General features: G+C 44.3%; 1 protein-coding gene and 1 long non-coding RNA gene across 2 annotated transcripts in view; one reads left to right on the forward strand and one right to left on the reverse strand.

The window, feature by feature from the left end:
* Nucleotides 1–24,045, forward strand: part of KIAA1217 (KIAA1217 ortholog) — a 357,946-nt gene that overhangs the window by 41,458 nt on the left and 292,443 nt on the right.
* LOC145532216 (uncharacterized) lies at nt 13,783–19,196 on the reverse strand. Its single transcript, XR_014073095.1, has 2 exons — nt 16,760–19,196; nt 13,783–16,180 (listed from the first exon to the last, which is right to left on the reverse strand). It is a non-coding gene; the product is annotated as an uncharacterized LOC145532216 (long non-coding RNA).

Raw genomic sequence — 24,045 nt, forward strand, 5'->3', positions numbered from 1 at the left:
GGCCTCTTTATGGTCCAACTCTCAGATATGTACGTGACTACTGGAAAAACCATAGCTTTGACTGTATGGACCTTTGCTGGTAAAGTGATGTCTTTGCTTTTTAATATTCTGTCTAGGTTTTTCATAAAGGACCATTTTAAATTTCTTCTTTGGGGAATGTATATGTGTATTTACAATGGTGAGAAGAGCCCAAACTGATTTAGAGCTAGTCTCTCCTCAGAGCAATTAAAGTAGTGACCCTATAATCTATTAACTTGACCCTTTTTAATTGCTGTTTCAATTATTTCTCTTTTCTTTCCCTGTTATGAACAGCACTGCTGTGACCTTCTGTGTGCAGGTGTCAGTAAATCTGAAGCACACATTCCTAGATGTCAGATTACTAGTTTTCTACTATTCTTTTACAGGGCTTACTCATATTGAAAAGTATTGCCCAATTTTCTCTCAAAAAGACTTATCAATTTATTCTGTCAACATGAGTGCTTGGGAGTCAGTTACGGTACATTCAGATAATACAATTCTCTGCAGTCATGTCAGTAAATGAAATAGAATGGATGTGCAGGTGTGGACGTGTAACCAAGCCATATTAAGTGAACAGTGCTATTTGTTACATTAAGTAAGCAATATTCACAGAGCAGTGTAGAGAGTGGGATCCTATTTATTTTTAAAAGGCCTGGTCCAAAACCATGTCTATTTTTTGTGTACTTATCTTTCCATTAAACATTTCTAGAATGATACCTATATCAGAAAGAAGGACACATGGGCTGGTGAGGATGGAAGCTTTTATTTTTAACTTCTAGACTTCTCCACTGTTTGTATTTTTACTGAGGGCATAATACTCCCCTGGAGCCTAGCCCATGTTCTTCCAGAAGCAGCCAGCCACTCCAGGTGGGCTGGGAAGTGACTTTCTCCATCTCTTGTGCCAGCCCAGGAGAAGATTTGCACTTTGATATCATTGTCCCTTGAAGATGGAGGGCTAAGTCTTATTGCCAGCAGACACTTCCCTAAACCATTTTATTCTGGTCACGATCCCACTTTCCTAAATAAATGCTCTTTGGGGTTCTGAACCTCAGGTGTGTTTGGATTAAACATGTTTAAGTTGCCCGAACTTGTCAAGCAACAGCACCAAGTCCACCTTCCCTCGATCACGTCATCGTCTGACCCATTATATAAAACATTCACTTCACGTTTGCATGTAAATACTTTACAACCAACCTTCACCCCTTTCCAGTTAGTGGGGATCCTTTTGGGATAAAAGGTGCTTTGGCTTTGTTAAGTCTGTAACTATACAACATGATTCAGTTTCCTCAGTGAGGGTGAAAAAAAAAAAACAAATCCATGTTTTAATATCCGGAATATCTAGATTTGAAAAGATTTTTGTTTTACAAGTTGAGAACAGAAGGCATCCTGTCAGAGGTTGCCTTTGAAAAGAAAAGAAATAACATTTCTTTATGCTCCCAAATCACTGAAGAAAGCTTGAGTCATTATTTTAAACTCCAGCTCCTTTTTAATTCAGATGCCTGGAGTTCATTAAAACCACAAATGATGTATTCTTTCCTTTAACAAAAATCAGTAGAGATCTCCACTGTAATTATCAATAGACTTTTCTACCTTTCTCCTTGTCAAAAGCTTCTTTTGAAACTTTACCTTCTTTCCCGGATATATTCTTTTTTGGCTTCTTAAAATATCACAGCTCTGCTGCAAAGTACAAATATTTGCAAAAGGGAACCAATATAAAATAAGTGCCTCTTAACGTGGTAGTTTGTGAAGAAGTGTATGCCTGGCACTAGTTGATTAACTTAAGAAATAATGAGGGATTACTGCTTACAGAGAAAAGGGCGGGATAGTGGCTGTGATGTGCAAAACAAGGAAAGCTGTAATTTCAGCAATTCCATTAAAGAGAATATAATTACTGTAGCCTCAGGGTGGTGGCAGGTCACTTTTAAGCCTAATTGAACTTTTTCTGTATCACTAGAGAAATGGAATGAACTTTGGTATCATGGGGTAAATAAAAAATTTTCTTCCTCCAAGTTTTAAATATCACTGGCTTTTTAAGACATGTACATCCAAATCTAAAATGCCTTTATGCATGCCAACATAATACAATAAAAAATTTCCCTGTATGTATTCAAACCACTGCAGGTAAGTACATTGTAATGCCCACAATTATTAGATAGCATCTAATGGTTAGATAGCATCACCGACTCAATGGACATGAATTTGTGCAAACTCCGGGAGATAGTGGAGAACAGAGGAGCCTGGCGTGCTACGGTCCATGGGGTTGCAAAGAGTCAGACACAACTTAGCAACAGAATATCAACAACAAGGGTCACAATTACTACTCTATGCTGAAACGTTCACACAAGTTATCTCACAATCTTCTCAAAAACCCTACCAACCTAGATATAAACGTCCATGGAAATAAGGAAACCAAGGCTCAGAAGAATCTAGACATTTGATTCTCTTTAATTTTTATTTTATATTGGAATATGTGGTGGTTTAGTCAGTAAGTTGTGTCCGACTCTCTGCCACCCCGTGGACTATAGCCCGCCAGGCTCCTCTGTCCACAGGATTTTCCAGGCAAGAATACTGGAGCAGGTTGCCATTTCCTCCTCCAGGGGTCTTCCCCACCCAGGGATCCAACCTGGGTCTCCTGCATTGCAGGCGGGTTCTTGTTGTGTTAGTTTCATGTGTATAGCAAAGTGAATCAGTTGTACATATTCCATTTTTTTCAGATTCTTTTCCCACATAAGTTATTACAGAGTATTGAGTAGAGTTCCCTGTGCTATATACTAGGTCCTTGTTGGTTATCTATTTTATGTTTTTAGCTTTTTTTGATGTGGACCATATATAAAATCTTTATGGAGTTTGTTACAATATTGCGTCGGTTTTTTGTTTTGCTTTTTTGACCCTGCAGTATGTAGGATCTTAATTCCCCAACCAGGGATTGCATCCGCACCCCCTGTATTGGAAGGCAAAGTCCTAACTACTGGACCACCAGGGAAGTCCCAGTTATCTATTTTATATATAGTAGTGTGTATATGTTAATCCCAAACTCCTAGTTAATTCTTTAGGCAACTGAACTGGGATTTGAACCCAGCATTTTCTGATGCAAACCTACAGCATTTTCCTGGGATCGGGAGGTGTTCTCTATGAAAAGTACTGTTCATTTCATGAGGGTGAATTTCCAAATAGGGAATCATAATCACACAGGGCATGATTTACCTCTTGCCTGTGTAGGCTCACCTCCTCTTTTGCACCTCCTACCTTCTTTGCCATTTCAACATTACCCCAAAGGGTTGGCCGGGGAGAACTTGCGGGGTTTGGAGTAAGTAATCCAAGTTTGGCTGCTTGTTAGCAGTTTTTCTGAAGACAAACCTGGAGCTGGTGCATCAGGAATGCACTTAGAAAGCAGCCTTCCTCCTGGCATTAGAGGAAGAAAGCCTCCTACATCCATCAAATCCCTTCCTTTGAAACCTGCCTTCCGTATACAGACCTTTAGAACTCACCCTGGTGGAAGAATAGTGCCTAGTGGTTCTCAGACATGAAAATTCACAAAATGGTGTGGCTCGCAACCCTTTGCATAATAACTTGCAAACATGCTCTCTCCTGTTGCCAATATTTTTACAGGTGATTGCAAAAGTTCTCACTGGAATAGAAGGGACAAACTGGGCAACTTTCATAGGTAAATTCCTGGTACAGGGCAGAATAAGTATGGGTCCCAGGCACCAGGCTTGGGGCCAGGTTCTCCAGACAGGCCTGGGCAAGGACTTCTACAGGTTGTGACAAGCCACCAAAACTTGGTAGAATTAGGAGTTTTTACTTATGAATCAAATTTCTTAAATTAAGACAGTGAAAAAAGTCAGATGATCAGTAAACACTGAGCTCAAATTCCTTTATTTTATTTTCTACTAGCACTGTGTTGCAGCTGCCCCCATTAAGATGGGGGTACAAATCCCTGGAGTCATCACAGCCCCCTATTTTCCACTCCCTACCTGTCTCCCTAACCTGCCTGACTCCCATGGTGGATAGCCCCACTGTTTTCATTTTGTGTGTGCTTGTTTCCGTGAGGCACTGTTGGGAGGTGGGAGGAATCTGGCCTTTGTTGTTTGGACAGTCTTAGGTTTGGGAACTGGTTCCTCCAGTTCTTATTTGTGTGGTCTTGGGCAAGTCCCTTAATCTGAGGAAGTTTTTATTTCTGCATCTGTTAAAAAAAGGGCTAAGACCTCTATCCCAGCCAGGTGGTGCACAGATCAGAGGCAGAGTGTGAGAAGTACTTACCCAGTCCCTGGCAGGTAGCCGATGTTCGATTCCCAGAAGAAGTAGAAACTGTGAGATGGAAACATCTCACAAAGCACTTTGTTTAAATATTTGCTTATTTATTTGCCTGCACCCGGTCACAGATGTAGCACACAGGATCTTTATTTGTGGCATGCGGGATCTAGTTCTTGGACCAGGTATCGAACCCCCCAGCCCTCTGCATTGGGAGGTTGGAGTCTTAGCCACTGGACCACCAGGGAAGTTCACTGACAAAGCATTTTATGAAAAGGGACCAATGTCTACCCATCAAAGTCTGAAGTACTCATTGGTTGTTCAAGGTGGGAGGCTGCCTAGAGCCGCTTCACAGAACATCCTGATTTTATTGCAGGACTCGAAGCTGGGCATTGACTAGTCCGAGATTACTCTGTTTCTTCCAGGCAAAAGATCCAGAGCCAGTGACTTTCTGCGACTCTCAAAAAGGCCTTGGGGTATGGTTTTAAGGACTGTATGAAAGTGCTTCTTGAATTACTAAGTGTGAGAACACTTCGGCCTCCTGAATTGAAGAGCCAACTCATTGGAAAAGACCCTGATGCTGGGAAAGATTGAGGGCAGGAGGAGAAGAGGGGAGACAGAGGATGAGACGGTTGGATGGCGTTACAGACTCAGTGGGACTCAATGGACATGAGTTTGAGCAAACCCCGAGAGATAGTGAAGGATAGGGAAGCCCATCACACTGTCGTCCATGGGGTTGCAGAGAATTTGACATGACTTGGCAACTGAACAGGAGCAACAAAGTAAGGCCGCCTTTCCCTTCTCCGGGGGATCTTAGTTTTGATTAACATGAAGATGATCCAATGACTCAGGATCTCCGGATTTGGAAAGAATGAACTGTTGTCCTGTTATTCGTTCATTCATCAGCGTGGACTGAGCCTCTAGGTTGCACCAGTCCTGGGATGGTAGCAGTCTTGACAAGGCCACTGCCTTCAGGGAGCTTGGACCCTTAAGGAGGGGGTGGGAGAGAGAGGCAGAGGAGAAAACATAACAGGGATAATAAATTCAGATTGAGAAAAAAGTGTGAAAGAAATAAAGAGGGCCGTGTGTGTGGGGGGGATCCCATTGTGCAGACAGAGGGGCAAGGCCTAGAAGAGGCGCAGTAAGCAGAGGGCCCTGAAGACAGGAAGGGCTGTTGGTTTGAAGAACCAGCTGACTTGGGAGAGGTGGCTGGGGTCTTTGTCAGCCCAAAGGAGTTTGGGCTTTATTCTCTCTCTGTCTTTTTCAAATATTTATTTATTTTATTTATTTGGCTGTATTGGGTCTTAGTTGCAGTGCACAGGCTTAGTTGTCAAGCAGCGTGTGGGATCTTAGGTCACCAACCAGGGTTTGAACCCCTTGTCCCCTGCATTGGAAGGTAGACTTTTAACCACTGGACCTCCAGGGAAGTCCCTGGGCTTTATCTCTTGTGTAGCACAAAGGGTTGTAATCAGAAGAGTGTAGAATAGTGTTAGCTTTTGCTCAGGTGTTATTTTATGCAGAAGTCCCTTGGGGGTGGGGGAGTATTGTAACTTAGCCAGTCTCTCCTCCTTCCATCTCTGGGATGTCTCCAAAGGGGCGTTTTGGCTCCCCACAGCCCCTCATAACCCACAGTTTTGACCCCGGGGCAGGCAGTTACAGAGTGTTGAGGGTCTGTGATTTGTCTCCCAGGACCGCTCACCTGGTGTCCAGAAACATGATCCAGTATTCTTGTCATTAACCCAGAGATCAAAGGCCAGTACTTCTGTTCTTTTTTAGTCTGTATTTTTCATAATTCTCAACACTTCCACTGGCCTCATGTACTGTGTGCACACTTAGATCACTAAATCGTTTCCCCTCGACCACAAAATAATTGTAAGTCGATGCAGCACTGTCTGAAACAGGATACATGCGTCATGCGTCCCTGAGTTTGGGTTTTTCCAATGACCTTGTGATACATCAAACCCTAGCCTTCCCCTCATCTGCTCTCAACAAAAAAAAAATCACTGATTTGTATTTCAGTCCAACTCAGCTTTTTTGTTTTAAGAGTTGATTTGAGATAAAATATTGTCAACAGTGAGCTTCCTAGGTGGCTCAGTGGTAAAGAATCTGCCTGCCAGGGCAGGAGATATGGGTTCCATCCCTGGACTGAGACGATCCCCTGGAGAAGGAAATGGCAACCCACTCCAGTATTGCCTGGGAAATTCCATGGACAGAGGAGCCTGACGAGCTAGTGTCCATCGAGTTGCAAAAGAATTGGACATGACTTTGAGACTAAACAGTTGGCAACAGTGGAAACCACCAGCTCCCCTGTGGAACTCACAAGATGGCACCCAGAGAAGGTTGGCAGAACCGTGCAGTGTAGAGCATGTGAGTCCCTCTGGTACCTTTAACACTGGGCGTTGTTAACCTTGGGTGTGTTTGTAAAAATTATGGAAGTGCTGAAAAAGTGAGTAGGTAGCATTGAATGCCTCATCTTACAGGTAAAGAAACAGCCTTAGAGAGGTGATGTGAGTTGAATTGACCTCACCCTTTGGGGTATTCAGACTTCTGACTCCGAGTGACCCCTTGCACACCAGCCTGTGCTTCGGAGACCACATTATTAGAACCAACAGCTGGGGTAGAAGGCGTAGCACAGGTCCTGCCATCTGGAAATCTGAGACGTGTTCTTTGGGTAGTTTTCAACTGCTGGGTGTCGTAGCCTCCCCACCTGTTGATTCTACCCTAGAAGTTCCAGCCTGGTGTGTTTTGAGGCAGTTGAGGCCAAAGATGAAGTGTATTCACCTTGACTGCACTGCCTTGGAGGATGAGGCAGTTTCACCAACCGCTGAGGTAGATGGAGACCGTTGGCAATTTGAGATTTGGTTTATGGGGATGGAGACACCATAAATACATTGTGATGTGAACTAAGACCTGAGACTGCCTGTGAACGTGCACTGCTCAGCCGTGCGGATGAACTTCCCACTCCATCTGACTCAAACTTTCTTAAATCTTTTAAAAAGTTAATTAATTAATTGTTGGCTGTGCTTTCTCTAGTTGCAGAGAGCGGGGGCTACTCTTTGTTTCCATATGTGGGCTTCTCCTTGCAGTGTCTTCTCTGGTTGCAGAGCACAGGCTCTGGGGTGCATGGGCTTCAGTAGTTGTGGCGCATGGGCTTAGTTGCCCCGAGACATGTGGGATCTTCCCGGACCAGGGATCTAACCCATGTCCCTTGCGTTGGCAGGCAGATTCTTAGTATCTGGGCAACCAGGGAAGCCCTTGAATTTTCTTTAATGAGTGGTGGGCAGGCCGAGCCATTTGGCCAAGTGAAATATACGTAAAAGAGGCACTGTCTGCCCTCCTTTTTGGCATCCACATCCAGATTTACCTAAACCCCTCCCAGGTGGCATATGCATAGCTATGAAAAACCGGTATTTTCTACCCATGAATCACACTCCAAATCCTGGGCCTCCCTCTGTCAGGGGTGCGGCAGGCCTGCTTCCGGGAAGGGTGGGCACGGCTGGAGGCCGCGGAGTGCGGAGGGGGCAGGTCCCGCCTGCTGCCAGGGGATCCGCCGGGTAACTGCTGATGTCTGCTTTTGGATCTGGACATGGAGCCATCTGCGTGCCCTTCTGTCAAAAGGCCAGACACGGAAGGAGGCCTCCTGAGTTTCTGCTGTCGGGGGCCCTGCCGTACAGCAGACAAGAACAAGGTACAGAAGTGGCCTGATTCTGGGGGTCGCCGCCCCTCCCTGGGGGTCTCTCCTCGTCTGTGTCATGCCTTCCTGACTTCCTGGGCATCTCACCTGGGGCCTGAGTTCTTCCTGGCCACTTGGTGCTGGGGGAGAGCCAGAGAGAGCCATGGGTCACTGTGGTCACTTTTAAGTTAAATTATGCTTCGGGGCCAAGGATGACTGCCCACAGCAGTTCAGCCTTGTTTAATAGTGATTAGATTGCTTTTCTTTACTCTGAAAAATCCCTTCATTTTCTGTACAAAAGGCAGGAAGCATTTTTCTGTGATTATACAGACCGTCTCCAGGTAAGATATAATCCATCTTCACCACGCTGAACCCTGAAACAGTGAGTCTGGATTTGCAAATGCCACAAAGAGTAGAAAACCCAGCGCTCTGGTTAAGAATTTTCTCAGCTGCTTTTTCTTCCTTCCTCTTCCCACTTTGGTTCAGAGCTGTTGAGTTTGGTTAAGAGACTCTCAAAATGTGAACAACTGCTGCTGAGCTGGTCTGGACTGCCTTTTCAAAGCGTGAGGTCTGGCATGTGCCATCTTGTTCCTCCCTCACGTAATCTGTGCTCACAGGCAGCGCTGAGCTACCATGGGAGCCGACAGTGTGGACAGTAGAGGCCTCACCTCTCCTTGCTGCCCCGGAAGTTGACCGACTCTCTTCCCACGAGGAAGATGCTTTCAGGCCACAGAGGCAGCAAAGAGACTTTGGCTGAAGCTCACGTTTAAAAAGAGGAAAAGAAAAATTTCAAGAATGAAAAGCCCGAAAACAGGAATTCCTTGAATGAGTCTGTCATTTCATGTGCCTGACTTTCCACGGCCAGAATCAAGGTGTTCTGAAAAGAAGCTATAGGAGATGAGTCATCACTACCAAATTTGACATAGGGCTAGGATGGAGGGAAAAACTGCATTTTTGTGAAGGGACTGACCACCTGTGGTTTTAGAAACTTGAGTTTTAAGTTATGTTAGAAACATTTGGCAACATGAGGATTTGGTGTGTGTGGGTTTGTGTGTTTGAGTGAAGGAGTTTTGTCTGTCTCCTTCTCTGTCATGGAGGTTGGTTCCCTGGCCCAGAGTGCGTTGTTTAGATGTCTTTGGGCTGAGCTAATACCCAGTTTTGGCTGCCTGATGCTAAGAACTGACTCATTGGAAAAGACCCTGATGCTGGGAAACATTGAAGGCAGGAGGAGAGGGGGACTACAGAGATGAGGTGGCTGGATGGCATCACCAACTCGAGGGACATGAGTTTGAGCAAGCTCTGAGAATTGGTGATGGATAGAGAAGCCTGGCGTGCTACGGTCCATGGGGTTGCAAAGAGTCGGACACGACTGAGCAACTGAGCTGAATACCGAGCTGGCAGCAGCAGAACTGGAGGCCCATGGGGAATAATAGCAGGATAAAACACACAAAGGTCATGGGCAGGAGAAAGAAGATGCTAGTCTTTGACATGAAGAGAGAAAGGCCCAGGGACCAAGGACCATAAAATTTGGACTAGACAGAGCAAAGGAGCTTGAGTACCTATAAATGTATTCAACCAAGATGGTCAGAAAAAACTTTTTTCAAAGAAGATATGAGCGAAGTGAGGTCAGGAAATTCACAGTCATGGTACTGGTGGCCTGGTAAGGAAAGGTAATGAGTTGTGCCCCCTTTCAGAATGGAGCATTCAAGAGCGTCTCATTTTAAAGAGGACCCTTCCGTTTCTACCTGGTTTTCTTTCTCTTTCTTTCTTATTTTTTTCGCCATGCTGCATGGTTTGTGGTCTTAGTTCCTGGGCCATGGTTCTGGTCACTGGACCGCCAAGGAATACCCCTACTGGCCTTTTTAAAACTTGAGTCTATGAGGAAATGCAAAGGAAACCATCATTAGAATTGACTGGCCAGAAGTGCCAACCATATTCTTGAGGGAGAATGGCGTGGCCTGGGAGAGGGGTGGGGCCTTGAAACCACACTCCCAGTTCCCCAAGACTGACTCGAACCTGCATCCAACTGGAACCCTGATTCCCTCATGCAGCTCCAAGACCCTGTTCTTGCCTAGTGGAGTCTTCTTGATCTGAGAGTCAAAACTAACTCAGAGCAAATTCCAACCCAGAGAGTCAGAGAACACAGCAGCTGAAAGTTCTATCCAGCCATCCCAAGGTGACAGAGGTCACTGAAGCCAGAAAGCTTAGGTGATTTATTCAGGGTCACAGCTCAGCCTTCCTGAGTCTTGTGAAAATTTAACCCAGTTTATGACCCTTTTTTTAATTTTAAAAAATTTATTTATTTTTGGCTGTGCTGAGTTTTTGTTGCTACACACGGGCTTTCTCTAGTTGCAGTGAGCAGGCTTCTCATTGAGGTGACTTCTCTTGCTGCAGAGCATGGGTTCTAGGGTACATGGGCTTCAGTAGTTGTGATGCACAGGCTTAGTTGCCCCAGAGCATGTGGAGTCTTTTCAGACCAGGGATCCAACACATGTCCCCTGCATTGGCAGGTGAATTCTCAACAGCTGAACCACCAGGGAAGTCCTGACCCTTCTTGAGGAAGGGCAGAAGGCTGTGGATAAGGCAGGGCATCTTAGGAGTCCCAGGCGGCATGGGCACACATCCCGATGGCTCCCCTGGGCTCCAGTGTCCTGCCTTCTGATGCTCCTTGACCTGATTCAGGCCCTGCCTCCTGACTCCTCCTCTGGCTCTTCCTTCAGTGGACCGCACAGGGTACCCTAAGAAGCTGGATGGTGGTTCTGCCCACGAAGTACTCTGCCCTGGGCTCATGCATCTCTGTGAACAACTAGTTATATGTACCCTCTGTGACAAGTGTTGTATGCCACACAGGAAAGGAAAATGATTGTAGGTAGAAAGGGAAACTATTACATACTTAGCTTTTTATTGTATTATCCAGAGCCCAAATGAGTGAGTGCATGAACACATGCACACACACAGTGTCATGGAATGTTTGAAATCCTGACTGGCTTTGAAAATCTGAGGTTGGGACTTCCCCGGTGGTCCAGGGGTTGAGACTTCAAATGCACGGGATGTGGGTTCGAACTCTGGTGGGAGAACTAAAATCCTACATGCCTCTCAGCTGAGAAACCAAAACATAAAGCAAACAATATTATAACAAATTCAATGAACACTTAAAAAACTAGTCCACACCAAAAAAAAAAAAATTGAAAAGAAAATCTGAGGCTATTTGCAAGGACCTTTCAGTTCTTGAGCAGGTTTTTCCTCCAATTGTCCCTCTACTTGTGCCACTCAATGTGTAAAAGTACGTAGTTATACCACCCCCTAGGTTTCCACTAATTGTTTCATCTATAGACTGTGTTTAATACATTACACCCTTAAAGCTGTCTGCCCGCTATCTTTACTCCAAAAATCTGAACATAGGGCCAGTATAAACTTAGGTTCAGTGTTGAATGGTGAAATTTAAGTAAAATAAAAGTACTCATGTTAAACTGAAAAAAGGGGACACGTTTGTGAAAGATCCAAGCTGAGAATGGGGATCTGTGACTCGGACTGCAGTCTGTTATTAAAGAGGAGCATTATGAGGACTAAACACAGAGCCAGCCCAGGTGCAAAGAGCACTCAGAAAATCTCTGTCATCCGGGGGGCTTACAGTTTAATGAGCCTGTAGACACCTATCAGCGTCGTGTCATCACAAGGGTGATTGCTTTCTCCAGCAGGCGATTTTCCCTCAAAGCCCTGGGCTCAGGGGCATCTCTTGGAAGATGAAGCCCTGTCTGATTCTAGCAGACACATGTGGGCAGAAGTTAAGCTACTTCTGCCCTGTTCAATTGTGATGGAATTCCAGCTCAAGTCATCAGGGGACGGTGTTTGCAGGGAAGTCTGCTTTTTTTTTTTTTTTAAGCAGAGCTATCTTTCTGTGTGTCGGTGTTTGTGAGCGTTTCTCTTTTCATTTTTTTCTGGCTGCACCACAAGGCATGTGTTAGTTCCCCGTCCAAGGATCGAAACTACGCCCCCTGCGGTGTAAGTGTGGAGTCCTAACCATTGGACAACCGAGGAAGTCCCAGCCTTTCTTTCAGTAGGAAAATGAGAGCACAGGTTCTTCACAAATTAAATGGGGCAGTTTCTCATAGTCTTTCCAGGTCACTTGGAATTACCCTAATGGGAACTTTGTCAAAATACTTGGCATTAAAAATGGGCCCTATTTTGGGGGAGTCCCTTTTGGAAAGTCCTGAATTCTGGAGCTGCACTCTGTACTTTCCTTTCCTCACTCCCTCCAAGAGCCCGAGCACCCCTGAGGGTGTCAGACTCACAGGGGAGCCTGGGGGTGGGCTCCCTTGCTGGGGGTCCCACCTCCAACTGCCCTGCAGAGGGGTCTGTCCCAGGCATGAGGGAGAATGTTCTGTCTTGGGGCTTCCAATGCCCCTCACCCTTTCACCTCTAGAGAAAGCAGGGTGTGAGAGGAAACGCAGACAGAGTTCTACTTCAATCCCTGCCCCCAGGCCCAACCCCCAACACATCCACACGCTCACACACCACACACACACCCCTCCCAAGGTTGAGATTTTTCCTCCTGTGACACTGGATTCTGATGGGCCAGACCATTCATCTGTGTTTGGCTCAGTTGTTCTAACGAGCTTAGGTGTCAAAATCCAGCATTTTCCCATGGCTTTACAATTCAGTCCTACAGATCTGTCCCCCTGCAGGAAATCGGGGCGGGGTGGAGGGGGGCCTTCCTTGGGTTTGTTTTTCTCACCCTGTAAAGAAATCAGAAAGGTTAAGGCTTCATTAGGAAGGCCTGAGTAGGAAGGAAAGATCATGAGATTCAGACTGCTCACATTGTAGAGTCATAAACCCGGATTTGTGTGTGTGCAGTGCCGGCTGGAGAAACGAAAACGGGGTCAGACCTCTTGGATGGATCAGCAAGGAGATGCAACAAAAGAGCAGTTACGCTTCCGGCAGCATGTTTTCACGCATATTCCCTAGAAGGGCTCTCTCCAAATGGATAGGGAGCCTCTACCGAGGCAGATACCAGGGAACACAAAGTATTTGCTGCATTCATTTGTGCCACAGTCAACATCTGAATTGTGAAAACACTTGTGTATGTGTGAGTGTGTGTGTGTGTGTGTGTGTGCGTGTGTGTGTGTGTATGGGCCGTGCAGCAGGTGAGATCAAAGTTCCCCAACCAAGGATCCAATCTGTGTCGCCTGTAGTGAAAGCATGGAGTCTTAACCGCAAGGGAAGTCCCAAAAGGCACAGGCATTTTTATAAAGACAATGTTGAGATGTAAAACAGCCCACTCTCAGCTTTATCCAAGTACCACCTCTTCTCTTGACTTGATAGGAATAGTGACATGGTCTTGCCTCACCTGTTCTATCTGTGAACGGAAGTGTCTCTTCTTTAGTCTGCCCTGAGGAAAAGTGAAGTAATAGTGGATTCACAGTATTGGAGGTGGAGGCTGAAAATGACTCTTCATCAAAGAGACCTCGTTACTGAGCTACGTGACGGAGTCACCATTCAGTTCTGGGTGCTCATTCTCAAAGCCACAGAGACAGTGTACCAGGACCTCTCTGCCCTTGTCCGATACCTGTGTCGTTCCCCATGTGACTGTTTATGGCCATGAAAGATTTATCTTCTAATCTGGTTGTGTGGCACCTGCCTTCCACATAGTCCTATAGATGTACATGTAGTTTGCGAATGAGCTGGTCTTTGGTTTTCTGGGTTTACAGTTGTTTTTGTGATAAATGGGTCCCAAGTTGTAATTTTGTATTCAGGTTAGCAAGCTTTTCTTTCCCTGACTGTGTGGTGTTGGGTAAGGGAGGGCAGTGGTGGTGGTGGGAATTGTGGCGAGGGGACGTTGGTATGAGAGAGGGGAGCCAATACCCTGCGCTGGGGGTGGGAGGACTCTGTTGTTCGTGAGAGCCTTCTCGGGCTTTGTGCTGGAGTGGGAAGAAGCAGCTTCTGAAGTTTCGTCTCAGGAGGGTTAGTGGGCAGGGGGAGCAGACTCCACCTGTGACGAAGGATGGGTGGGGCTGGTGGAGGTTGGGGGTGCAGTGTCAGCTTGGTTACCTGTAACGGGGGCCGTGAGAAGAGACTGGGGCACTTGACCGCTAGGGAGAGTTGCAGGGCCTGCTGCCATGCATGTTGCACGGAAAGGACATTTGCCTGAGTTAAGCCATGGGAAAAATCTAAATTTAGACACCTTAGTTCTTTCCAGCAGCTGAGCCAAGACATAGTAGACAAAATGGTTTGGCCTTTGAAAAATCTAGTTTTTGACCTACGAGGATCCGCTTTCATAGAAGAACGAAGCTCCCTGACTCTGTGTATGTGTGGAAAAAAAAACAAATGGACACACAGGATCATTGCAGTGTCTGGGCCACAGCCTTCAGCCCGTTTGAGTTATCACAGAGGATTCAGGGAGGGAGAGGTGACAAATGACAAAGGAATGGGGTTGTTATTGAAGAGAACGCTGCCAGTGATGTGTTTGTTGTCTGGGAGTATAAGAAGGATTGCCCTGGAGAGGATTCAGACATCATTTCAACAGTCTAGAGAGAGCCACACAAGGAGAAAAAGGCTTTAAGGCAAAATATTCATTGACCCAGTTGGACAAGTCGCCGTGACAGAACAATGGCCTGTGTTACCAGTTAGGTAGGTGGGCTGTTGCTGGTTTAAGTCTGGATGATTATCTGTCTTTTTAAAAAATTTTTATTGGAGTATAGTTGATTTACAGTATTGTGTTAGTTTCAGGTGTACAGCAAACTGATTCAGTTAAACATATACCTATATTCATTCTTTTTCAGATTTTTTTCTCATACAGGATTTTACAGAATATTGAGTAGAGTTCCCTGTGCTGTTCAATAGATCCTTGTTGATTTTCTATTTTATGCAGTGATGTATGTTAATCCTAGGCTCATGATTTATCTCTCCTCCCCACATTTCCCCTTTGGTAACCATAAGTTTTTTGGTTGTTTTTTTTTTTCCCAATATCTGTGCATCTGTTTCTGATTTGTAAATAAGTTCATTTGTGTCATTTTTAAAAATTAGATTCCACATATGAGTGATATTGTATCATGTTTGTCTTACTCTCTCTGACTTACTTCACTTAGTGTGCTAATCTCTGGGTCCATCCGTGTTGCTGCAAATGGCATTATTTTGTTCTTTTTCATGGCTGAGTAATATTCCATTGTTGTGTGTGTGTGTGTGTGTGTGTGTGTGTGTATCTTAATCTCTCTCTCTATATATGTATATATACACACACATAGATACACACCACCTTTTCTTTATCCATTCGTCTGTTGATGGATATTTAGGTTGTTTTCATGTCTTGGCTATTGTGAATTGTGCTGCAATAAACACTGGGGTGCATGTATCATTCTGAATTATGGTTTTCTCCCGATTATCTGTCTTAAAGAGTAACTACTTGCGGGATTCTCAGTGTAAGGGGTTTGGGGAAGTGGGAGTTCTTCTTGGTCTGTCCTTAAAGATAAAATACAGTCTTAAGAAGACACTTGTAACTTTATTGTGGACAGGGGTCAAGCTCCCCTCACATGTGGAGTGCTCCCAAAGGGAAGGCTCCTCTCTCTGTGTCTCGGCACTTTTTGAGCTGAAGTCACCCAGTCAGTCTCCCTGCATCTGCGTCCCACATGCTGCTGATACATAAGCGTGTGCATGTGTATGCCCAGGCCTCACACAGAGCCTGGCACGCTCACCCACCCTCTGTCTTTCCCTCTTCCCCACTCTCCATCCTTCCTCCTCTCCCCCCTCTCTCTGTGTATGTAAATGTCCTGAAGATTAGCATCTATTTATACATTTTCTACTTGGACTTCCCTAGTAATTCACTGGGACTTCCCCTGTGGTCCAAAGGTTAAGATTCCATGCTTCCAATGCAGGGGATAGGGGTTTGATTCCCAGTTGAGGAACTAAGATCCACTTGCCTCATGGCAAAAAAAAAAAAAAATTACTGCCACCCCTGTTTGTTGGTGACTATAAGGCAGGTGTCTGCATGAAGGTGGCTTTGAACTGAAAAAGTGCAAAATGTTTGGCTGTTTGAGGGAGAAAAAAAGACTTGAAAGACTTGGGTCATTCTGCTGTGCTGAGCTCTTGTGGGAAATGCCTTTTCCCTGGCGACTCAGCTGGTAAAGAATCCACCTGCAATTCAGGAGACCTGGGTTTGATCCCTGGGTTGGGAAGATCCCCTGGAGAAGGGAATGGCTACCCACTCCAGTATTCTGGCCTGGAGAATCCCTTGGACAGAGGAACCTGGCGGGCTACAGTCCATGGGGGTCGCAAAGAGTCAGACACAAATGAGCAGCTTTCGCTCACTCACTCCACTGTTTTGTCCCCTGCATGGGTCTGAGCCCACTGCAGCAGGGTCCGAACGGCACCTTTAATGTCTTACAAAAGGGCCTCAAGGCTCTAGAAGGCCAGGACGGGCTTCCCCTTCTGCCACTTCCTTCTGCCACCACTGGCTCCTCTTGACTCTCAAAAGGCGTTGAAACCTCTTTATACCTTTTTTTCCAAAGATAAATTTACTGTCTCCCGTGTGTGTCTGGCAGACCAACCACTAAGCATTTAGTCTTTTAGGTTTGAGGGGCTCTTTCTTTCTGAGAAGCATTGTTCCTGACTGGCCTTACCCAACCGAGTGGAATTATGTTTACAATTCTGTGAAGCGCCTCTAACATTTTTTATTATGAAAATAATTTTTAAAAATTTATTGAGGAGTAGGTTTGGGAGGAGTATTTAAGGTTGTGCAGGGTAATCATGGATTTCATGGTTGATGTACCCTGTCCGTGCATGCGAATGTGCCCAGTCACTCAGTTATGTCCGACACTTTGCGACCCCCTGGACTGTAGCCTGCCAGGCTCTGCTGTCCATGGGATTCTCCAGGCAAGAATACTGGAGCGGGTTGCCATTCGCTTCTCCAGGGGATCTTCGAAACCCAGGGATCAAACCTGTGTCTCCTTCGTTTCCTGCATTGGCTGGCAGATTCTTTACCCCTTGAGCTACCTGGGAAGCCACCCTGTCCATTAGACACCTCAAATCCACAGACGTGCAGGGTGGTTTTTCTTTCTCTGCTCTGAGGCAAGCAGGCTGCGTAAAACATATAAAGGTCAGAACAGTGTTAGGCTGCTTTAAATTCAGTCGTTAACTATTTTGGTGATATTTTCCAGGCGTGGAGAGGGACGAGAGAGATGCCTTTTAAAAGCACCTGCCTGGTGGCTTAGGCAGTAAAGAATCTGCCTGCAATGCAGGAGACCTGGGTTTGATCCCTGGGTCAGGAAGATCCCCTGGAGAAGGGAATGGCAACCTACTCCAGTGTTCTTCCCTGGAGAATTCCATGAACAGAGGAGCCTGGGGGCAAAAGGAAAAGAAAATAAAACATCTGTTGTAACTGACAACACTGACTTTCATCCTTGTATTAGTTTACACTCCTTAATCCCACAGCAGCATGCACTGTCCCATATCCAGCCTTCCTCTTAGCTTTCTTTCCTAAGCTCTTGTCTTCATCCCAAGACAGTATCTGAACAGACTCTTTTTTCCTGAAACAGTTCAGTAGACAGTGAAGAAACACTGGCCATCCCGCCGTCACTGTCTGTTTGTTGTCTTAAGGTCTTGCAACCGTCTTCCTGTTAAGGTTCTTCTTTCTCTTTCCTCTCTTTTATCCTCTGCTCACTGAATAAAGAGATTGACTATCCATTTTGGACTGGGCGCTGGTCATAACTCAGCAAGCAAGATGGACAAAATTTCCCTCTTAGCAGGGATTAAAGCATTAAATACGGACTTCCCAGGTGGTCCAGTGGTTAAGACTCTGTGTTTCCAATATAGGGGGTGAGGGTTCGATCCCTGCCTGGGAAACTAAGATCCCACATGCCACGTGACAAAAAAATAAGATAAAGATGGTGAGTGTTTAAAAGAAGGAATGTCAAATGAGGGGACTGACACATCTGTGAGTGGGATCAAGGAGTCGGGGAACTCTGAATAAGTCGAGCCAGAGAGGAAGTCAAAGACCTCTAAAATTTATCTTGACAGGAGAGGAAGGAGAAAGGAGTACAATTTCAAAAGAAAAGGGTGAAAGATACTTTCTCTTCTTTTCTTTTTTGGCTGCACTGCACAGCTTATAGGATTTTAGTTCCTGGACCAGGGATCGAACCCAAACCCTTTGGTGAGATAGGAGAGTCTTAACTACTGGATCACCAGGGAATTCCCCCAAAATGCTGTTGTTGTTTTTTTTTTAATACAGAACATTGTAGTCAGTTTCCAAGTCTGTGCAGCTTGGAAAACTTGTATTGGTTTTCCAGATACTTCATCGTTTCTTTCTCAGCTAACACTACTTTTGATCACTCTGCTGCTCAACAACAATGTCCCCTGAGACTGGATGACAGGAATCCTATCCTCCCCCCAAATCTGCCAGTGTGCTACTGAGATCATGTGACTAGCTGTCACTGGGGGTGAAGTGTAGAGTGTAGAGTAGAAATTTGTCGGCTTTGATTACAATGAAACTGAGTTATTTATAACTTTATGTTTGTCTTCTTCTCCATAAATATGATGAAATACGTTTTCATCAAGCATCCATTAAGAGCCAAGAATTCAGGTAGCTGGTGGGAACATAAAGATTAATAAAGATGATTTGTGTCCTCAAGGATCTTCAGTCTGGTGGCAGAGACTCATATCTATAGAACCGATGGAATAAATCTTCTGTGGAGAACATGAGTAAGACATTAGAGGAACCCAGAGGACGAAAAAGTTCTCCCCAGGTGAGGGAACTTGGAAGGACTTCAGAGAGAAGGAGGTATTTGAATTGATCTTAAAAAGAATCATAGCCTGTTAATACAGCTAGCCAGGCTTTTTTAAAGAGTCGAATTATTTTTGTAGTTAAGGCTTAATATGAGTAATAATGCTATAAAGAGAGAAAAAGCACCAGTTGAACAAATCTGTTTTCTTTTCATCTAGGTGTCACACTTGGCATGTATTAGTGTAGAAACAACTTCATGTTTTGCTCACTGCTGCAGGGTTTGCCTGAGGTTGCACAATAAACAGAGTCTTGAAATTTGGGTGTGGGTCAAATTTTCATAAATCAAATTGCTTTTCCAATTATCTTACATTTAATTAAAGAGATGGTGTGCTTTCTGGTTACCCTGTAATTGGCAGTGGTAGCTATCTCTTTACCTCTGTTTTCTTACCCTAAAGCTCCCTACTCCAGCACTTAATCATCAGTGTCCTGACACTAACAGTAAGTTACTAGGGGTGATGCTGTTTGAAAAAAAAAAAAAAAAAAGGCTGTCAGTGAACAGGAAAGGATTCTGGTGCAAATCTTTTGCTCCCTAGGTCTTTGAGGTAGAAAAGTCAGTTTTCTTAATACCGGATTTTCATAAAACTGGATGAAGTAACAGTCCCCCGTATCCAGAATGTCAACAACCTGTTATATTTGAAATTCCTCTCTAAAATGAGTTGTAAAACTGTACCATGCTTTCTCCCTGCACCTTAGTTGACTTGCTAACCTCCTGGCAAGATTTATCCATTTTAAACATGATTGCTTTAAGCAGTCATCAAGAAGCATAGAGCAAATTATGCTCCGGCAGCAACACGAAAGCTAATGTTTGGATCTGAGCAGCCACTCACTCAGCTTATCACATTGAAGGCAGAAGGAGTGGGGTTGGTTTTTTCCCAAAGGAATGTTGCTTTGGGACAGAGAGTCGTTGGTCTATGTTCAGTACAGTCTGCCACCAGATAATAGGTTTGATTCTATGATAATGTTCAAACAATGCAGATACTTATCAAGGGGCACTTTCAGAAATAGCAAAGTATCAAATGATCCCCCTCACCATGCTATGTAAAATCCTAAATAAACCTCAATTCCTTGGTTTTGAATAGGGCCCTTCTCTCTTCCCAACATGTCATCATCTGCCGTAGGCTCATGCTTAAATCCGCACAGATATGGAAGAGTCTCCTCCACCACAGGAGAGAGCCCTGGGTGATGGAGCAGAACCCAAACCAGATTGCTGAGTTCTGGGTCAACCCAAGTCACTGATCCAATCTGTTTCCCTAACTGTATTTCTCAAAGAGGTTTTTTGATGTGGGCCATTTTAAAGTCTTTATTGAAGTTGTTACAATATTGCTTCTCTTTGATGTTTTGTTTTTTTGGCCTCGAGGCACATGGGATCTTAACTTCCCGGTCAGGGATCAAACCCACACACCCTGCATTGGTAGGTGAAGCCTTAATCACTAGACCACCGGGGAAGTCCCCCCGTTACGCTGCTTTAGAAGGACGGTGTTGGCAATGGGAAATCCTCAATATGTTCTTTGATTTCTAAAGGAGAGCAGTCAATTTTCTTCATCTGTGTTGGTAAATCTTTCACATTTTGAATGATGATCCTGGACCAATACCCAGGATTGTCAATTGATGTAAAGAGTAAGTTTGGTCACAGAGCACTGTCCCTTACAGCTTCATGACACTCGCATGAATTCTGCCTTAGGCAGCTCACTCTCATCCCCTCAACTGGTTCTCAGGATGTTCCTCTTTTTGCTATCGCGGGGTATTAGATAAAAAACTTACAGAGCATCCCTCTATCATTGTAAAGGCAGTTCATGTGCACATGCTCTGTTGAAATAGAGTACACTGTCATTAAATTACATGAAATATGACATCTTTTTTTTTTTAATCTTTTTACCAATTAGCTAGCATGAAAAATAAAGGTGATGGGGTAAGCTACTACATGGTGGTTAAGTGTAGCTTAGATTTCTTCTTTTTGATGATACTTAAGAGTAGTCCTGGCCTCCTCCCTGTGCCCATCCCCCCTGCCATTTCCACTGTAAAGTAATATTTCTTTGAACTACAAACCACAACACATAGTTCTCTATTCTGCTGAAAGAAAATGGGTGCAATTGCCAGATTTCTCTGAGAATTATAGGGTTTTCAAGTCATTGTGGAGAAAATTGCTGAGGTTCAGTGTCAATGGAAAAAGCATGCTCTTAATTTGCCTGTAATTTTTCTTTTAATTGGTACTTTGGTCCCACTTTCAAAGCACTCTTGAAGCTTTCTTTTCCAATTTGGCATTAGCATTATTAGCATTATGTTGTAAAATGCCATTTCATTTTAGGATTATTTTCTATTTTGATTGACAAAAGACATATTCTGAAGGGGAAAATATTAACACATTTTGGTGTAAGGAACTCAGATAAATTGAGCTTTATAATCACTTCCCTAGGAATGCAGTTTAGTGGTTATAGATATTGGAAAGACCTCACAGTATAACCAACAAGCTGTCAGAAATTTGGTTGAGATTCTAGACCATGAAGTGCTAATTTCAGTTCTTACAATAGCCATTTCACTAGTGAACACTGGCCTTTTACTAAGAAAGTAGGGAATAGGGAAATGATATTATACATACACAAGCCTTTGAAAAAACTTCCCCCTTGCACATACCTCATTCTAAAGATACATATTTTACTTTGCCCCATCCCCTACCCCTCAGCCTCTTCACTTGAAAGTCTTTTCATTCAAAATAGTACCTGGCCCCATACAAGATAAAATAGCACTCATGGTCAGGTTCATGCAGACTCACTCTGTTTTAGGGTAATTCTGAGAAGCCCAAAGAGACCAAAGTCCATAGAAATGCTCAGAAGCACGCGAAATATTGTGGGTGGGGCTCTGGGCTGGGGAGGCAACCTGGCATTTCTCTACCCTTATCATATGTCTACTAGCAATGACTTTAGGAGGTCCCTCAGGCCTCCTTTACCCTCTCACCACACAGTCAGGGTTGCATTCCTGTAACAGATGGCAATGTGTTTAGGCAGTAAAATTAGAGGGAACAATCAGGAAAAGCACAAGTCAGGGTTGACAGGGATGCTCACTGTAGATCCCGGTTAGTGATGGAGGCCCAACCAGGAAGCAGGAGGGCTATGATCCAGCCTCATTCTAACTCGATGTGTCACCTTGGTCTTAATTTCTTAGGTTTCGATAATCTCATCTATTGGAAAAAATGTTTGAGTTGCATAGATGATGAAATGACATTTGAGATTTCTTTCAGCTGTACAAGTCCTTAGAGAGGGACCATTGCTGCTGCTGCTGCTGCTGCTAAGTCGCTTCAGTCGTGGCCGACTCTGCGCGACCCCACAGACGGAAGCCCACCAGGCTCCTCCATCCCTGGGATTCTCCAGGCAAGAACACTGGAGTGGGTTGCCATTTCCTTCTCCAATGCGTGAAAGTGAAAAGTGAACCATTGAGAAGAGTATAATTTCCTGAGCTCACATTCTCGAGAGCCCTACCAAGCCACTCTGTCATTGTTGAAAATTAAATATAGAGGTTGCCTGTCATATTCTAGGCAAATTGATTGTACATACACAAATTTTAGCCATCTTCTAGTCAAATTGAGATGGCTGTGAAAATAGTAACAAATTTACTTCATAATTTTCTTTGAAAATTTTTGCTTATTTCTTTCAAGGTAACCATTAACAGCCATCCTGAAATTTTAGTGGCAATCTGTTTTCACCTGTTATTTAATGATCCTTATGAAATAAATCATAATGAAGGGTTTTTTTTTCTTCTTATGAGTTATTTGCCTGGAGAAAAAATTCTTGACTTTCTTTCTCATCTAAATGAGTGCTAGAATAAAGTGTCCTTTGAAAAGTCTTAATGAAAAGAGCAAATATGGGAATATCTTCTACCCCAATTCTTTCTCTGCAATCTGGGCTCTGAGAATGAGGTCTCTGATTGTGGGAGGAATGTCAGGGGAATTCCACTGTGTAAAATCCACACCCTTCTGCCCCTTAGACAGCTGGCTTGTTGACTATTATGAAGAGTAGCCTTTGGGAAGAAAAAAGCATTAATAAGTATTTCATTTTCTATGGGTTATTTTAGCCACACTAAATATATGAGAGAGAGAAGCTGGCGTTTTCTATGTGAGACAGCCCTTTCTTTTCCCCAGCTCAGGGGAGACAGTAAGAATTATGTTTAGAAACTGATAAAGTTCCCTATGGTTACTATCAGGAGATCAGACTCTTATTAACTTTTGCAAAACAGAAACATTTGAAAAATAAACATTAAATTAAGTATTACCCTCTCCTTCGTTCCCCTTTCTCTAGAGATATTCTTAAAGAGTCCATGCTAGGCATTAACAGATTTCTTTGAGGCAAAATATACCCTTGTTACTTTCGTGTCGTGATTTTTTCCCCCCAGTTTTCCCTTTTGGAGTACATGAGGCAAATGACATGGCGGTATCTCTCACATCTAGCTCACTATCCCAACACAGTCAGGATCCCACAAAAAGACCTTTTGCTTCTTTCTATATGCAAGTATTCCACACCACATCCTTAATTAGAATCCCGGGTTATCTTTGAGAAGGACATGGGGCATCCCTTCCCTATCTCAATTTAAGAACATGAATAATACTGCCAAACATAAACATTGAGGATCTGGATCCCAACTACAGCAGACATTTGGTGCCACAAATTTTCCAGTGCAGTACCAATGAGTGAGAAATATATACCTTAAACAAGGAAACAAAAAACAATAGAGATCTCATAAATAATCAGGTCATGTTTTCTGTTCCACATCCTACCAGAGTCATTCTAACAGTACACATATATATGAACTGATTTTATGTAAATTACAAGAAACATGTGAGTGAGGGGGAAGACCTGAGTCCGATATTTTGCTTATTTTCAAATTGGTTCAATCAGTTCAGTTCAGTCACTCAGTCATGTCCGACTCTTTGCGACCCCATGAATCGCAGCACACCAGGCCTCCCTGTCCATCACCAACTCCCAGAGTTTACCCAAACCCATGTGCATCGAGTCAGTGATGCCATCCAGCCATCTCATCCTCTGTCGTCCCCTTCTCCTCCTTCCCCCAATCCTTCCCAGCATTAGGATCTTTTCCAATAAGTCAACTCTTCGCATGAGGTGGCCCAAGTATTGGAGTTTCAGCTTCAACATCAGTCCTTCCAATGAACACGCAGGACTGATCTCCTTTAGGATGGACTGGTTGGGTCTCCTTGCAGTCCAAGGGACTCTCAAGAGTCTTCTCTAACACCACAGTTCAAAAGCATCAATTCTTCGGTGCTCAGCTTTCTTCACCGTCCAACTGTCACATCCATACATGACCACTGGAAAAACCATAGCCTTGA

Source organism: Giraffa tippelskirchi, chromosome 13, assembly GCF_054371585.1.
Source record: "Giraffa tippelskirchi isolate mGirTip1 chromosome 13, T2T-mGirTip1v1.2.pri, whole genome shotgun sequence".
Lineage (NCBI taxonomy): Eukaryota > Metazoa > Chordata > Mammalia > Artiodactyla > Giraffidae > Giraffa > Giraffa tippelskirchi.